Source organism: Apteryx rowi, unplaced genomic scaffold (genome assembly GCF_003343035.1).
Source record: "Apteryx rowi isolate R43461 unplaced genomic scaffold, aptRow1 scaffold_83, whole genome shotgun sequence".
NCBI classification, from domain to species: Eukaryota; Metazoa; Chordata; class Aves; order Apterygiformes; family Apterygidae; genus Apteryx; species Apteryx rowi.
This window is the reverse complement of record NW_020451127.1, coordinates 2,459,229-2,472,042: the sequence shown is the minus strand read 5'-3', so window position 1 is coordinate 2,472,042 and position 12,814 is coordinate 2,459,229.

Below are 12,814 nucleotides of genomic sequence, written 5' to 3'. Positions count from 1 at the left end.
CAACTGCAGTGGTAGATAGCTCTGACGCTGTGAAACAGATGACAACCTTAAGCATTTCTTTTTCCCTTTGAAGAAGATATTTACAACCCAGGACTTGATGTGGCAATATCCTTCAGTCATATAAAAATGCTTCTGGTTTGGAAGCGGCTGGTAGATGCCTCAACGAAGCTTTCTAAGGAAACACTGGAGAGCAGAGGGCGTTTTGGGTTTTTTTTTTTTTTTTTTGGTAGCAATTTTTGGTTGTCCAGTAGTAGCAATTTCAAATAGCTTTATAAAGCATTGGTCTGATTTTCAAAAGAGGAAGGCTGGCTGGAATTTTTCAAGAAGTGGTAGATGTTTGCCAAGCAAAAAGAGCAGAGTTTTCCAAGATGGACCATTATTTTTCAAGGTGGTGTTTTTGTGTTTTTCTTTCTTTTTTTTTTAATTTTCCTTCCCCAAATGGTAGCCACTAATATTTAAGCTGTTCATGTGCATCTACTGGGAGGAGAGAAGTTTTTTTTTTTTTCCCTTGGTAACAAATAACTGCAGCCCAGTCTGGCTCCGTTGGCTTCAAATTTTGAGGTGGGGGACTGGGGAGGGACAGGATGTTACCGTTAATAGCGCCATGGTCCTGCAAAGCGAAACATACTGGCTCTTTTATTTTATTTTATTTTTTTGTGTGTTTATTTGCTGTACAATTCTGGAGATTGGGGTAGTGCTGGAGAAGGAGGAATCCACACACAGTGTTTGTCCCATCCACCACGGCAAGTGCTTGGTGGAGCGTTTGACGCAGCGAATTTGCAGGAGAGTCTCGTGGCTTCCATGGGATGCACTGTTTTGAAAGTCTCACACGAGCAGTTTATCTAATGGTTTAAAAAAATGAACTGAATAGAAACCTATTATTCAGTGTATGCATGTGTGTATAGATATACACACATGCAGACACGTAAATATATATATATAAATATTGAACGAACATTTATTTATTGTAAAGCCCTTCAGAAGGACCTTCTTATGGTTTCAATGTGGTATTATGTTAAATTCTCTTTCTCTCTTTCTCCCTCTCTCTCTCTCTTACACGTATGTGCAAACTCACTGTTACATTTTTGTGTGTGTGTGTTAGAATAGCTCTTGCCCCTCCAAAGTAAGGCTGGATCCAAACCTGCTCAAAACATGAGGGTTTTGGGGTCTGAATTACTAGTTCTGGACCCATTCTTTTTTAAAAACATTTGTTCTTAATGAAAGAATGGGCCACAATTTATGTGCATTATTATTATTATTAATTATTATTATTATTATTGTTATATTTAAACCATGGGCCTCATTTTCCTCCTTTTCACTGGTGTCTCTGTCTCCGTTGACCTCGCTGGAGTAACTCCATATTGCACTGGTGTGAGAGGAGAATGAGTCCCTAGATGCAGAAGAGAGGGCAGTGTTGGCATTGATATCATTATAACGAAAATGCCTGCGACAGATGGGATAGGATAGATAGCTTGGTGTGTTTGGCCGTAGAGGGGAGAGAGAGATGGGTGGGCAAATAAGGCAGACCATCAAAAGTCTGAATAGAAGTAAGAGGCAAAGAGTGAATGAACTACTGAGTGAAAGAGCTCTTCTGTGTATTATAATTCACGCACTGAAGCCTGGATGCTTTCTGTAAGTATTTAAAAAAAAAAAAAAACAAAAAACACAAAAACAAATTGTATTTATGTTAATGTGGATATATTACTTGCCTGTTATATATTTGTAAATAGCAAGGTTTATTCTCCTGTGGTTAAAAAAAAAAAATATAAATAACTAAATAGTAGCGAGGCACATGTGTTAAATGTATAGGCAATGTATAAAATATACTAACACTCTGAAATCAGGAGAACTTGTCTTCTTGGCCTTTTGACCTAGGGTGGTAAAACATATGTGGGTTATTTTTCTTCTCCCCATCCCCAACCTTTTTGTGTGTGTTTTGGGGGAGGTTGTGTTAAGTTCCAGGGTTTTCTGATGTTTGCCTTATCTTTGAAGAAAGAATGGGGGGAAAGGCCTCATTGTGGAAAAATCCAGTGGAGCTTGAGTAGGATGAAACAAATAGCAGCTGGTAGAAATGTTGTTAGACCCTCTCAAAACTCTCTCAAATGCTTGAGCTGGGTTTTCTGCTGGAGAGAATTGTGTGTTGGTGTTCAATTAAACCGCGGGACTGAGCAGGGACTTCTGCTCGTGCTTCTCCATGTGCAAGTTTTAGAAAATCCTAGGTAAGGAAGCCTCAAAGTCCTCTATAAAACATCGAGTAATGTCCTGTAAAAACCCTTTTGGTTCCAGCTGTCTGAAATTGGATTTTTCCAGGGAGGCCAGTTCTAATGTCACATCGTAGGATATCCAGTGCAATCCAATAGAATTGCTCATTCTTGTAAAACTACTACAAGAGTAGATTTGGGCCCTGAATTTTTCATGGTGTCACTTCATAATGAAAGTGCAAAGCAACTTTTCCCCTTTTTCTTCTCCCCTATAGAAACAGATTTTTGCAGCAGATATAACTGGAGAAGGATGGATGGGTGTAGGGGAGGTCTCTGGTTTCTGATCCCCTTTCATCCCTTTCCCCCCCCAAAAAAAGTGTCAAAGCATGGGTTCTCCTAAGCTGATCCAGCAAGACTTGCAAGATCAGTATTGGGGTGGGGGGGTGCAACCATTATTTATATAACTTTTTTATTAATTTTTTTAAAAGAGAAGTTAGCTGATGGAAGAATATTTTTATTGAATAGTGCATTTAGTTATGTCAGAAATATAAAAAATATATATAATATTTTTGTAAACAAGGCAAACTGAAAATGTTTGCTGTTTTATATTAGAATTTTCTATTAAAAGAAATAAAAACCCACACAAATAATTGTTGCACCCGTCATCTGTTTTTTAACAAGCTTCTATTCTGTGTGACTGACTCATATATACTGGATGTGGAGATGTGCAAAACAAGTCCTAAACATTACGTTCTCATTGTCTTCCAGCTCTTGAAAGACTTCAATTGGTGAAACAAGCAGTGTTTAATCCACAGGGCTTTTTCTGATTTGCTGACATTAAAAGTTTCTTATGAAGAGTGACAGAATCAGTAGCTTGTAAATGAAATGCAAAAACCTACCCGGAAACCTCAAGCTTACTGTTCTTAATTTTGCTTCCTGATCTTGAGATGGCTCTGGAGGGAGGAAAGTCCAAAACTATTTTCAATAACTAGATTTTCATTTCAGTTGGGGTGGGAAGAGTGGCTCTTGTGAAGGCTGTTGGGGGGGAAAAAAAAAATCTGAATGCATGGGAAATTTAAATGAAGAGGACCAAATTCCAGGCTTGATCTAGCACAAGCTGTTCTTATCGACTTGAATGGGGTAGTGTAAAGTTGTGGCACTGGAACTTGGTCCGCTGGAGTTCAGGAAGCCTCTCATTCCCCTTTGGAAGCACAGAATAAATTGTGAGCCATCTCTTTTTCAGGAGAGCTTTTGGGGTTGCTGATTTGGAGACCTGGATAGGGGCTAAAAAATTTCTGAGGATTTTTCATGGTCAGCCAGCCTTTATTCATCTGCCTTCCTTTGGCCCAGCCCTTGAATTTCCTTGTTAGTCATTTTTCAGCTGCCCTGTTTTGGCCAACATACAAAGAGAGATGGGGTTGGTTTGGTTGCAGTAGGTCTGGATGAGAATCCCAATGAAGGGATAAATTCCTTGTGGTTACTTTTATGGAATAGATGCTGCTTAAGGTAATTTTCTGTTGAATTATAGTGCCTATGAGAAAGTCCTCAACTGATATTGCGGTAAAGTTAGGTCTATTCTGTACTTTCTAAAAAGGTGCAGCAAAGCTGTATTCCCTGCTTTTTTGGAGCTATCTGCACATCTGTTGGGATGAGTCTGGCTTCCACGATCAGCTTGCCCTGACTTTCACTATTCAGGATGCTAACTAGGTGATGACTTTTTGAAAGGAACGTTTTTCTGCAAGATGAATAGTGCCTTTTATGACCGTTGCAGTCCATATAATTTGAAGGAGGCTCAGTATGACACAGGATCAGGCCTGTAGAGGTCTGGCCTATGCTGAAGCAGTCAAGCTTAGGTCCGTGGATATGAGCATTGAACAGCTTTTTAAATCCAGTTGCCACTGATGAGGGTTGGATTTGACCAAGCTATTTACAGGTTCCAGGAAACGAAGCATCTCTGAACAAAAATGAGAAATCTCTAGTATTTGTGAGAGGCGAGGAAAAGAAAATGGATTCTGTTAGCACATTTTAACTCTGGTAGCTTTTTAACACCGTAGTAGGCTACCTATAACTACATTTCTTCAGGGAGTGAGGAGAGTGTAAGTGAAGACCATAAATGATTTGGGTATGTGAAAATTCAGCATGCTATCAGGGACACATCCCAACATGACGTTTTCCTCAGTTGTTGCTGTATGTTCTCAGAAATGGGCAAAACCCTTCTAAGCGGGTTTTGGCAAGGTGACCCAAAGGGACAGGAGATTCCCCTTCCCCACCGGGTCCTTCCTTTCATTGCAGGGTTGCACAGGAAAGTCGGGCTGTGCAGGGCAGAGGTACTGGCTCGCTTGGCGCAGTGGGGCATTTGCAATGGGCCAGGAGACATCCCCCTTAGCTAAGGAGCCTCAGTTAAACCTCACTTGCCCCATCTCCATCTGCAATCAATGTAGGCCCCTCTAGAACGGGATTAAGACATAGACCTCCCAGCTGAGAGAGGTGGGGATGAATTCAGGACTAAGCAAGGTTATATGTGGGTATCTGGCAGCCCTGCCAGCTCTCCTTTGGTATGAACCCATCCGAAACAGGGGTCGCCAACCTAGCATGGGAATTTTCCCTTCTTCCACCCCACCCCAATCTCTTAACAATGCCCTTTGAGGCCTGAATGTGAAGTCTAGGATTTGTTTTGCACACTTGGGATGGCATTTCCTTTTAAAGGGAGGTGGGGACTGAATACTAACATGAAGGATTAGTATTTTTCTTTTGTTTTTCGTTTTTTTTTTTTCCAATGTCTTATGGGAGCCTAAGTTATTTTTCTCTACCTCATATGTACAGCTTGTAGGTATAAATCTGATTCTGAGTGACTGTTGAGAATGTATTTAAGTTATTTAACATCTTTGTATAACAAGAAAGCCAGAACAAATGAAACAATAAATGTATTTTAAATTATACTTGAAGCGTGCTCCTCTTTCTTCACTTCTGTTGAAAATGGTCTAAGATTTCAGTGGCTACAGGAGCTTTCTGCCTCCCTCAGCACTGCCTTGACATCTGGGCATGGAGCCACTCTGTACCTGTGGCTAATGTAAGCCTTGAAAGGCTGTAAAATCTAGTAGGGTAGCAAGTTAGGTGGACTGTTGCCGTAGATGAGAAGGATGGTGCATTTCCAGTCTGAGGCCACAGTATGTTTTGGAAACCTCAGATGATCCATGTTGATTTGCTGGGTGGTGGAGATCCTCATCTATTTGGGTGCCTTGCAGGCTGCCCCTCTTGAAAGCCCCCAGGGTTTCAGGGGAAAGGATGCTCACAACCCTCAAAGGAGACATAGGCAAGTGTTGGTATCCCTTTTTCTCCACAGTAATTAGGCCTACAGAAAGCACAGTCAACAGCTCAAGAAACAGCTCTTTAACAAGCCCAGCTTTGAGGACAATTAACCCTTGTCAAGTGAACTCTGAGATAAATCTTACCCTGTCCATCTTTGGTCCTTGAGCTGGCCTTCCGATCATGATAGCTAAATGCCTCCCAAATTAAAATGTAGCTGGCCTCATAATATCACTGCAGGCTAAAGAAACATCTCTATCTGAATTTTCTGGCTGAGGCACAATGGTGGGGTCACCTTCCTCCAGCCAAGTAATGCATCTGTGGCACAGCAGGGCCAAACCTCCAGCTTTCTAACTGCCCCTCCCAAAGTCTTTTGCTCTTCTGGTGAAACAGCTTAAGTATGATCTGATCCAGAACTGCTACAGGCTGCTCTGGTTTGGGTCAGGTGCTACTGCAGTGTTTAGAGCAGTAGAATGTTAAACAAGCTCAGGAGGTTGAAGGACTCTGCCAGCTTTTTATGGGATCATATTAGTCATCATGTTTAGCTGAAGAAGTCATGATACCTTGGCCAAATGTCATTGTCATGATGTGATTGCAAAGTTACTCTGATAGAGTATCTGGCAGGAGCTCAGAACAGGGAGGACGTGGCCAAATTTAGACTGGATGAATGCAACCATTGTCATTATACTAGGCTATGTATTGTCTTACCTGCTCAAATGTCTTTCTCCTCARAAAGGCCTCCTGAAGTTATCTGGTATCTAAAATTCATTTCAGCTGAGCTTTAAATATCCAGAGCCTGTTGCTGTTCATCTGGTAAGCTACTAATGACTTGAACATGGGTGATTTGGGTTTGCAAAGCCTCTGAGAAACAATTCCCTCCCCATATGTGCATGCATGCAATGAGATGTTGCCTTCCTGGTCCCCAGCTGTGTGATGGTTCACAGGTGCTGCTTTTCCATGTGGGTGAGGAGAAAGCTGAGGAATCAACCAACAGCCAATTGAGGTCACATGGGTCAAGACATCAAAAAATAAAAAAATGGAAAAAAACCCAAGCCCTGCAGCAGACAGAACTTATGGTAGAGAAGGTATTGATTTGGTCAGCAGGCAGCGGACTACCTGCCCTACTAAAGAGGTTTCCTGGTACCTGCTGGATGATTTATTAGACTGTTCAGTAATGCCACTGTCAACTAAAAGAGCTTTTGTGTGGGGAGGGGTTAGAGAGGTTCAGTTCTGAGCAACCAAATGTCATCTGGAGCTTGGGAATTCTCCCTAGCTCCAGCTGCTGTATTTGGAGAAGGTCTGCCACACTCCTAGGGCCAGGTATTTTAATCTCCTGGAGTTGGGGGGATACAGTCCTGAGAGAGAAGCCAATTCAGAAAAAGCCATTTGGGATATAGTGCCAACAGTTGTGACCCTGGCCATGCAAGATTTGCTCGGCTTGCCTTTGGTCAGCTGCTGAAAATCCCGAGTCTAAATCTCTGATGTCACTGTCTGCACAAAAGGGTCTGCTCTGTTGTCATTCATTGAGAAGAGGATTGTATTACCATATATGACATTGTGGCTGCTGACCTCGTGTGCCTGCCTCTACTGTGAGAGCTCTGATCTGTCAGGGAGAAGCCAGACTCCAGCGTGGGGCTTCTTTTCCATTAGGTATGAAAATAGATGGAGCGCAAAGCCAATGTTGTTCCAGAAATGGAACTACGCCACCAAATGCTGCCACCATAGTGGCAGCTATCAGGGCTCTTCTCTGCCCTTCCTGGTAACCGTCAAAAAAGAGGTGGTGAGACCAGAGGGGTTGCACCTGGCAGGGAAATTAATTGAGGAAAAGATGTGATATAAAAGTCATGTATCACCACAGTACCTTGATAAGAGGATGCAGCTGAGTTCCTGTAGCCTACTGAGCTACTGCCTGTTGAGGTCCTTGCCTCACCTTGGCACAGGCACCCTTTCATTTCCTTCAGTGGCCAATTAACCGTGTTAATATAAAACACCTTCATGGGGCAGGGTAAGAAAAAGCACATAACCAGCTATGGCAGTTCAGGTGACTGCTGGTAACTTCCTACACTGCAGGAACTTACTGCCTTTCACGCCTGTGTCCGTGCCCTCTTGTTCTCAAAGGTTTGACACCCTGGTGAGAGCAAAGTGTGGTCCAGATAATTCAAACAAGCAAACTCACCAACCCAAGGAGCTTGGCAGACTTTCTGAGCATGTGACAGAAAAACTAAACTCAGAAAGAGCTTTAGCCTCAGCTGTCCTTTCAGCGTACCCTTGATAGACTTCTGTTCTGGGTGAGACTATTAAAAAAGATCTGCTGCATTCTTCTGTACTGGGAAGCCTTGAAGACTCTAGCTTGTTTTTCCTAAGGTACTTCACAAAATCAGAAGTGATTATCCAGTGCCTTCCCTCTTTCCATGCATGCACAAATTCTTGTAAATTCTCCCAGTCTTATTTTCCACTGTGGTGGAATCACATCCAGGTCTTTAAAAAGCCTTCCAAGAGATGGTTCCTCAGTACCTACCACAGAAACACCTTTGTCCATCCTCAAACCAATGTCGTGGTACCTTTAAAGACCCTGGATCATTCTAGTGTTAGTTTCCTATGTGCACTTTCACACTCCTTTACACAGCTTATTATCTACATCCACCCCCCCAAAAAAGGTTTATTAAATTAGTTAGAACTGTGCAAACCAAGGGGTCTTTCATGTTTTGTTCTGCCTTTTTTTTTTTTAAGTCTTATTTGAAAGCCTTCAGCACAGCAGAGTTCTTAATAACCAAGCCCTGCAGGAAGTGTGGTGTCCCCCTTGTCGAGCACATGAGGCTGTGAAATCCTGGTGTTTTGCATTACTGCCTAATCATCAACATCCTAAAGCATTTCACATTTGCTATGGTGATACGGGGAATGGAGTATATAAACTGAGTTATGCATGACCCTCTTTGTGATGAGAACACTCAACACCAAGTGTTGAGGAACTAGGCAGATCTTTCAGATGATGTTTGGCCCAGGTAGTTCTGAGCAAGAAATGTGGATTACTGGAGGAGATGGGACTGGAGATGGGAGAGCCAAGGAGCTACCTCTGGTCTACCTCCCACCAAACCCTGCAACATACCTCCCTGCCTTCTTCTGCTTCCCATTTGACCTTGCATTACACTTCCTGCCAGTTGGGTAATGAGAAAGCGCAGGCTTGAAACCTCACAGCCAGCCTCCGCCAGACCCTTAAAGAGCTGCTAATGTGAGTCGTAAAGCCGCAGTAGCCTAGGATGTAACAGCGTTTTGACAGCTGTTCCCACAGAGGAAGTGGGTGAAGCTAGAATGCATATTGTAAAAATTTGGGATTAAAAAAAAAAAAAAAGTATCGAATGAGAGACTACCTCTAGAAGAATAAAACCTGGCTCCTTCCCCTTTCACTCCTCTTCTTAAGGCCACTTTTAGGTCTTTGCAAGAAGATAATTTAAGCCTGCATCTGTAGATATGCTTAGCAGTGGGGACAGCATGAGAACTAAGCAAAATCCAATATATAATAGAGGTGCCTTTTGCTTGGAAAGAAATAAGGACCTGGCCTGAATCTCTTACAGGATTCTAGCTTCTCATCTGAGGGATGGCGCACAGAGAAGCGTAATTGTGTGTCTGTGCGATCCTAGCAGGAAACTAAGGGTGGTACCGAGCACAGTCAAATGGAGAAGCATGGGTATTTGTGAGTGAAAAATTAGAATGTGGAAGCAGACAGAAGTTAATGAGGGGACCAATTTTATAGAACTCTGCTTCCTCTTAAACTGCCATGAAAGCTGAAAATCTGACTATTCCTTGGATTCCCCCCCCCCCCAAAACAAAACAAAAACAAATTGCTGAAGGAGGTGCTGTGAGATGGCAGTCAGGTAGCAGATATTAACTCATCATCATTATTAATATAACTGCAGGCATTTTTGTATATCTCATCATAGAGGTGCTACTGAGTTCAGAGGCAGTCACCATGCCTACTCACTTTCAGTCCAAACAGGACTACAGACACAGAGTTAGAAAGATGGAAGAGGCCTAGAGAGGAGATGTGGCTTTCCCACACTCACGCCCTGGTCATTTTGAGAGCTCGGTCCAGAACTGGGCAGTGGTAAGTGCTGTCGACACTATTTTAGACATGAGGATACCACCAGTGGCTGGGACAAGTACACAAATCAGGCCACACTTCAGTGTTTATATTCTGCCTTTCTGCAGTGGGAAGCAGGCAGGGGACGGCAGCCATGGTTCATGTGTTTCCCTATGGATTCACTTCCAGGCTTATGCTGGAAGCTGTCTGCCCCACTTCTGCAACTGCCAGTCTTGCAGGGGGAAAATTGAAGCTGGCTGGAGATGATGCTAAACATACAACTCCCTTGTGCGTGGTTGGCTACAGTACTGGTGTGCTGCAGCCAGGCTAATGAAGGGCATAGCTATCAAATGCAAAATGGACCGCTTCCCTCAGGACTTGTGCTATTGAGATGGTGAGAGGACATGCCGCCAGTTGCCTAGAAAAGAGGAGAAGCCGTTTCTCTCCCATCTATGCTTCTAGATCTAAGAGGCAGATAGTGTCAGGATACGTGGTGGACCGAACTTTATGGTTACATCTCTACTAGTTAATTAAACATAGCTCTGATGCTGACACCACCTGGCATGAAACAGTCCACATCCAACCTATTGCATTCCCTTGCCCACCAGAACAAAGTGGATCTATGCAAACCGCCTCCAGGGAATGGTCCTTGGCCCATGCCAACAGCTGAACCAGGCCCAGGAATTGCTCGGGAGTGCACTTTTGCATGAGCCAAAAGCACGCTGGGGATTTTCTAATATTTTAACAATATATCAACCAAGTTCCAGTGCACAGGAATATTTCTTGCCAGTCTTTAAATCTTCCCAGATAGATGTAGAAATCCAAAAGCTCTACAACTAATACACACATATGCCTAGAATATTTATTGATCAGTTCTCTCATTCTTGCACGGTACCGGTGGGAAAAACAAACCTCTGGGAAGGCTGGCTTTCCTGGTCAGCCAGGAATAAAGCAAGAAACAAGTCCATCACTGCCTGCTGTAGCACATCAGCCTTCAGGTACCCCTGAAGGGTACCTGAGCTGATTTTTGTAGTGGTGACTGACCATAACAAGGCCTTGCAAAACTCATCACTTCTCAGAGAAGACATGGCCAGAGCTTGAAACAGTCCTCATGCCAAAAGACTATCAAAGTGGGGATGATTCACCTCTGTTGCTTATCCTTGTTTATTGCCCCCCTGTAGCTTTCTGCTGCTCCATTTCACATGCTCAAGGACCGAATAGCCACAAGTTTAGGTCTGGATTTGTCCTGCTTTCCTTTAATTATTTAACTGAGATATCTATATAAGGAATGTAGGTATTTCACCCTCCATCTATAGTTAATGGAGAGAGAATCATGGAATATCAGAGAGGTTAAGTAGTACCTGGCATACTTCTCCTTCTCCATTAACTGTTCATTCCTTGGGATATCTGGGTGTGTCTGTGCTCACGCACATACATTTGTATTGCTATCTCCTCTAAATTTCATTTCTGGTAACGTTCGCAGTGAGAATCCCACATCCTGATACAAAACCTTCTGGAGTCAACTGGTGTTTCAGCCCTTTCTCCCGTTGTCCATCTTTCCTTTGATTAAAAATTCCTGGTGCAAAGTAGTCCTGAAGCCCTAGTGTGCTAAATGTACGATGCATACACATTATCCGATAGTTCCTGCCTTAAAGAACTTGTTACCACATCAGATAAAGCTAAGGGGAAAGCGTTTTGGCCCTCTGGTTGCCTAAGGCCTTGCCCACACCTCTAGGCTCTGCTAATCCTGTCTTCCACCACCCCCAGCTCCCAAAGACTTTAAAAAGACTTTAGACTTCACATCAGAATGACCCGTCTGTCCTGGCAACACTTTCATTTACAGCCTTCTCAGCTTCCCCAGGCAGCGTTATTTTCCAAGGTGTAAATTGCAAAGGCACTTATCATAAATTATCACTCATTTCTCCCCCTCGCTTGCACTGAAGGATCCCTCAAGGGATTATGCTTATTAAAACAGGACCAGGCTGTCCATGAGTGACATCCCAGGAGCAGAACTGGGCAGCCTGCTGGGAGGGCTGAGGGAATAGAAAGAAAACAGAGGTGGTTTGGCACTGAGGTGTAAACTTGCAGGAACTCCAGCCTTAGGGAATCCCCCAGCATCTGATGGGAAAACCTATTGGCTAATCCTGCTTGATGACTCACCCAGAAGGACAGAGGACCCTGAGTTTCTGAGATTTCACTGTTTTTGGCAAGGTTTGAAGATTAAAGAAAAAACAGCTTAGTTTCTTCTAAAAAGGTAGCACTTAAATTGCAGTATTGGATGCAGCTTCCAAAAGAAAAGCACAAGGAAGACATTCAAGGCTCTACTGGGTGGTCTTTACCTGATTTGATGTCTTGGGTAATTTCACAGGCTTGTAAAATATCCCCAGCCTCAACACTGGTCTGCTGTGGTGTCTTCCATGAGCTACATCTCCCGTTTTTTTCAGATGTCTGTCCTCACCTGAGGCCAGGAAACCTTCTCAATTAAAAACAGAGCTTTTACTTCCCTGTGTCTGAGTGACCTCAGGTGGAATGAGATGCAGAATGAGATGCAGTGTGAGGACTTTGCTGTGGAGAGGCTGGTAGTACCAAGCAAGTTGTGCATCACCTGGTGGAGGGAAGGTTTCCACTTTCAGTCATGGCTTGAAGCTACAGAGGAGGGGAGCAAAAGGCATCTGTGAATTTTTTCAAAGTTTCAGCAAGGTTTAGTGACAGAAAATGAACTGGAATGGGTTATTTCATCAGAATAAGCAGGCTGCTCATGCTGGCAACCTCAGCTGACTGGACAACTTTTTGTTTCTTATTTTTCTTCAGAAAAAGCAAATTTTTGTTGGAAAAACTGATAATGGACTTTTTTTTTTAAATTAGAAAACATAGCTGTGATGCCTCATGGAAACTGTAGTTCAATGGCTTCTGCTCCTGTTATCCCCTGTAGATAGGCCTCCTGGTCATGCCACACTGCCCTGATGCACAGTCTGGGGACAAGCCAGCTGAGGAGCTCAGTCCTGTGTCAGGGTGGTGACTGGAGGCATTTGAGCTATAACTCTCATACACTAGCATGTGAAAAAATTATTTTCAGCGTGTGGAAGTACAGGGGAAGGGATGGCAGGGAGGAAATTTGGATGAAAATAGCAATATTTTCCACGGAGATCAGAGCATGTTTTGTGAAAAATGTAACTGAATTGAAACCAAAATTCTCCACTGAAAGCAAATAATTATGGGAATATTTTAC